Here is a 6,000-nt window from a genome sequence, read left to right on the forward strand (position 1 = left end):
TTTGTGATCTTCGCGTCTGTGTGTTCGTAGCGAGACGTAAATTTGTTTTACAAACTTTTCATCTTAATTTTATGCTGTTGGTGTACTGTTCTAATCTATAGCTTTTGTTTGCTATGCATGATTGCTTCCGGATGCTTGTATGTTGTTGTGATTATCGAGTATAGACGGTGAGCAATTCGTGGGTGATCAAGAGTACTACTTTGACGAGCAGAATCAGCAGGATCATTTTGTTCAAGGCAAGTATAGCATGGGATTAACCTTGTTTCCTATCAACTTTAATACATTTAATTCATGTTTCCATGTGTCACCTTGATTGGGATTCCCTAGAATTGAACTTATACCTTGTCTCCTATGGGATATGCATTGGGTAGCTTTGCTAGTGCTCAACTAAACCATGATCTTGTAACTTGACTAATAGTATATGCAATAAACATTAAAACATGACTTTTTAGCAACATGGAAACAGGGGGCTGGAGTGCTTAGCTACTTTCTAAATGCTCTAGATTTCTCTTCCTAAGGACTTATCTGTAACTAATCATCCGGGACTTACAGTACAGCTATGAGGGATATATGGCTCTGGCTTTAGCACAGTATGAGGACCTTTTATATCTTGTTAGAGGTTACCTTTATTGGCGTAAGAATGGCTTGACGAATCGGGTATAGTGCGGCCTCTGTCCCCATGTGTATAGGTTGCGCGTTAATGTGCCATCGGGAAGGGGGGCTCTATATCTGTTTGCCAAGTGAATCTAATGGCCCTAACTTGTTAGATGAACCTTTGAAAGGCTTCATAGTGACCCCTTGCTGCTCACCTTGGAAGTGGTTTGGGAGTAATTAACCCGGGCATATGGGTATCACGACTCACAGTGAAAGTGTATAACCTATGCAGAGTGTAAAACTGGTATATCAGCCGTGCTCACGGTCACGAGCGGCCTTGGAACATTTATGGAATAGATGATCACTAAGAATTATCTGTTAATGCTATTCATTATTCATGTTTACGTTGATCATGTGTTTTACTTTGGGATTAAAACAACTTGTTGCTACTCTTATGCTAAAATTGTGACAATTAAAAGCTGAATGTTGTTAAACCTGTGTCAAGCCTTTTGAGCCTCATGAACCCCATGTTACACTTGTTGAGTACGACACATACTTACGCTTGTTTATTTTCATTATTTGGATAAAAATCCTGGATGGGTAACAGATGGCTATGGTAATGACAGACTTTCCTGAGGATTTCTAGACTTGTGGTCAACCAGTTGACGTCCCTGTGATATGAAGCTTCCGCGAGAGATTTTTCTTTATACTTCCGCTATATATTTATGTGAAGACTATGTCTTATTATTCGTGATGTAATAAATACTTGTGATGATACTATTTATAATTTGTCTGCTTATGTGTGTGACTGATCTCTGGGCGCACAAAAGATTTTGCATCCTGTTTTATCCTTAAAATCGGGTGTGGCGCCTGGGTCTTGACCTCTCCACCACGCAGGGTCCACTATGCTCCTCGTCCAGTGCCGCCGCATCTGCTTCACTCCATGCTGGCACTCGCTGGTGTCGCGCCAGGCCCACGCGTTCGCGCCGCCAAGCACTCAGGCCGCGTAGACCAATGCCGCGCGTCTGCTTTGCCACGCACTGCCACGCAGTGCCGTCGCACGCCGCTGCTGGAGAGAAAAAGGAAGGTAGGCATCTATGGACAGAAGAGGCAGTGGGCGTCGGCTGCTAGAGGGAGAGAGAAGGGGAAAGTGAGGCTAAGATACCGTAGCCCTTGTTTGTATACATTACCCCGTAATGAGTCGATTGAAGTTTTTTATAGGTCGACCTCCGAAAATGGTCTCCATTTTTGGAGCGATTCCTCTTAAGAGGTCCACCACTATTAATATATTTAAAGAGACGGACTTTTTGTGACCATCTCTATAAATACATTTTGAAAGACGGAAAATTTCTGATCGCCTTCGTAAATGAAATGACCGCCTCCATGAATACATTTTGAAAGACGGAAAATTAGTGACCGCCTCTGTAAATAAAACGACTGCCTCTGAAAAACTTAAGGTACTTTAGAAGACAGGTGAATTTTGTGATTGCCTTCGTTAATGATTTGGCAGTGTCAAGCAAAATCATTTATGTATTAGTGTGTAGTTCAGAGGCAAAGGGGGTTAGAAGAGTGAGACATAGGAGTCATGAATGTATACACTACCGGTTTAATGTATGATCCAGTGACTGAAACTGTGCCGATCTTCTCTGCCATATCATATGTCAAACTAACGGCGAAAATGTTTAGCACTGCTGGTTAGTCACCCAATGCGTGAGGCACTGACAAACCGATATAATAAGAAGTTTCAACACTTGTTTGAAGGTATGTCGAAGTGCACATTAGAACCGCCGGCGGTGAAAATTGCTATCACCATCGGTTCGGAGTATGATCTGGTGGTCAAAAGCGCAAAGGTTCCAACTGCCGCACCATCCGCTGAACCAGCAGTGATAACAATTTTTACCGCTGGTTTGTTCACAGACTGAATTTCACCTGCCATGATCCAGTGGTAACAACAGATATCATAGTCAGTTGCTCGTTTAACCTGGCGGTGGTAAATGGCTGGAACAAAACCCCTTTTCTCTCCTCTTCTTCATCACTCCCTCAACTTGTCTCCGTACATCATCATAAAATTTGGTGACATGCACAACAAACTCTGACGTATGGTATGGTGGTCCTTTTTACTTGGGGAATTTGTACCATTCATCTATGAGAACTGGCCATTTGTCTGGACTGAACCCTAAGGTTGTCCTCCATTTGTCGAACAAAAAAACAAAAACCTCCGACGAGCGTCGTGTGAAAATCCCCCTAAAGCCTGCTCGAGGGCCACCGGTGGTCTCGGTGCCTCCCACCAGGATGCCTTGAGCCCGCACCCGCACCACCTGTGGCCTTTGCGCCTCCCATAGTCCACATCTTCGGCCACCACCTTTCTCCGACGCCAAAGCTGCCGCCCTCACAGTCATTCATGTGAAAGGAGCTGCCCTTGTTGTCTCTGGTAAGAATTACTTGCAATGTATTTTTATTAGCTTCAATCAGATTTCATCTATTTTTTGCAATGTTCCTTGTTCAGGGCTTGCATTCATGGCATTGTTGCCCTAATTTCTAAGCTAGATCTCTTACAGAGTTTCAGTTGAGAATTCATATGAACTACAGCACACATCAGTCAAGAAAATTGGTATTTGTGTCAAATTCATATGTCATTCAATTGAAATTCATCAAACTTAATGCATTGTTCCTTATTGAGGGCTTTGATTCATGGCATTGCTGCCCTAATTGCTAAAGTTGATCACTTTAGTTGTGAATTCATACAAACTAGACCAAAATCTTCATTTTGGTGTGTTGGTATCCTTGTCTCTGTTTATTTGTGAGTGGTTATTTATAATATGTCTCCATCTTGTGAACTTTTGCAGCTTTGATCAATCAACATGGCCAGGACAACAAACTCAGGAGGCTCCGTAGGAGAGAGACCCCCCCAAGGGGTAATGGATTTAAGATTATATTGCTTTCTTTATCCAAACCGAACCTCAACCCTGTCTAGTCCTCTAATATCCATCATTAGTACATGCTGGGCTCAGATATCCAAATCGATGACTCACCAACAATCACACTAATTAATTGGTGAACCGTGCCATAGTTGCGAGACCCTGAAACAGAGGCGGTCAAGCACCCCTCCTCAAGAAGTACTTTTTACTCAACTTTGTACAATGATTTTGTAGTTGAGAAAAGTCAGTCAAATGGAACCTTAATGCAGCGTAAAACGAGCTCATTCGTGTGAGAGAGACATGTAATCCTGAGTTCTGGCTCATTTCCTTTCTATTAGAGATAGCGTTGAGCTCGGCTTGGAATGTTATTCTCCCGAGCGCGAACTTGTATCATGGCTACGATTCCTGCTGATCTGGCATGTGGGATGGCACACGTTTACAGGGTCGTGCATGGCGCCATGCTGCATGGCGGACAGCGAGATTAGCTTGTCCAATCCTTTCCTTTCTTTCACTTTCCAGTATTAGCGTCGAGAAAAGCTGTCACGATTTACACAGCACCAAAAATCCAGTGTCTTGTTTTCTGTTCCCGTGAGTTCTTCAGAGCAAGTGATCAGGGGAGCTCTCGCCGGAGTTCCTGATCGTCTCCGGAGAAGAATTCCGGCTAATAATTCTACCATGTATCCTTGCTTCGTCTATCCGGCCTGGCTTATGTCTATTACAGGCTTGTTCTTCTTTGGACAACCAAATACACTCACAGATACGTTCGTTAGGCAAGAAGCACTCGGCTAAATCTCCCAATGCATCCCATGTCTAAAAGCCAACACAATGGTAACAGACCTGGCTCGAAAACGAGGGGTCCGACCAGGTTTGTTGGCATGGAAGTCGAAAATGACATTGTGGGGAAAACCTGGAAGAGTGAGAGCACAGTAGATCTATGAATCACTTTGTTGACGGAGGACTTGTATGTCTTTTTGTTTCATATGTTAGCCTATGGAAGAAACATACAACAGAGACGCAACAGCTCAGCTTAACCAAATACAGCCATCAGAGTCACCAGCTCAAATAGAAAACTTAGAAGCGTCCAACCACTCCGACAACCTTTTTCAATGCCATACAAACTCTCATTTTGTTGCACCTTTATGCTTCCTAAATTTTTTTCGCTATTTCATAATCATGATTAACATATCTGTTCAATGCTTCTCAACCGTTCCTCCAAAAATAAGTCTTCATCACTCTGGCATCCACCCTCATCCTGGCCTGCCCCTATGACACCTAAAACGTCATCCCCATGACCACCGCCACCACTTTCACCACTAGCTTCTTTGCATGTTCAGCATCAAAAGCATCCATAATCGACATTGTTGTATTCCTCTTCCGCCCTAGCATCACCACTGATTTAAACTTTGTATGAAGTTCCTTTCTCTCTGTGATGGATCAAACTTAATTAGTCCACCACCAGACCTCGCATGATGAAGGATGATTTTTGACTTATCCATATCTCCTCATATAAGCATGTTCTGTGTGCACTCTACAGGAACTGTAAATTTCATTTGATTTCTCAATAATTGCATGCTTCTTGGCCACTTGAATTTATTAACTTCTATGTGGAAAGTTGGCTTCTACCTCAATACATTTTGCATATGCGATGTCCTGACCATAATTAAGAGCAGCGGATAACAATGGCCTCGCTTTGCAGGGGCGATCTCATTGTTTCTTGTACCTCTCGAATTCTATGGGAGCATGGTAACCACCACCTGCCCTCTGGAAATGTATTTGCAGATACAGTTCATTTGTTGTGGCCATCCAAATTCATCACTAGGATTTGGATTTTATTAAACAAACACCAAAATCATTTTTGCTGGTCTCATTCAAGGTAACACATTGGCTTGGTTTTGGGCTCAGTTACAGCACAATGAGGACCAAATGGAGGCTATGATGCACAGGTCGTCTACTAGAGTGGAGGGCACTACACTTCGCCACCTCAAATATTGGATGGACTTTTATTTTTTTTGGATCAATTCTTAAGTTTAAAACTCTTGGGTGTGCAAGATCATTTTTGTTTTCTAATTATTGTGGACTGATGCCCCTTCCACTACTAAAAATATGATTTTGCGAGGCAAGGCCCTATGATTTTCTGAGGCGGGCACAAAGTCTAGGCGCCTCCTAAAATATGCAGCGACTTTCGGAGGTGGACAGACCATTTTCTGAGACACTAAAAAACAACCATTTCGGTAAATCCATTAACGGAGGCGGGCCTCTTTATGAGGTCCGCCTACGAAAATAGAGACCATTTTTTGAGGTGGTCTTCTTGTGAGACCCGCCTGGGAAAAAAAGCTGAGGCCCAAGAGACCCAGAAGGCCCGATAACCATGTTTGCATATAAATACACAAACTTAGGGTTTCGACACTCATTCTCTCCCAACCGGCCGGCTCCCTCTCCCTCTCCTCTCCCAACCGGCTCTCCCTCCCACCATCAACCAGCTCCTTCT

This window comes from Miscanthus floridulus, chromosome 10 (genome assembly GCF_019320115.1).
Source record: "Miscanthus floridulus cultivar M001 chromosome 10, ASM1932011v1, whole genome shotgun sequence".
NCBI classification, from domain to species: Eukaryota; Viridiplantae; Streptophyta; class Magnoliopsida; order Poales; family Poaceae; genus Miscanthus; species Miscanthus floridulus.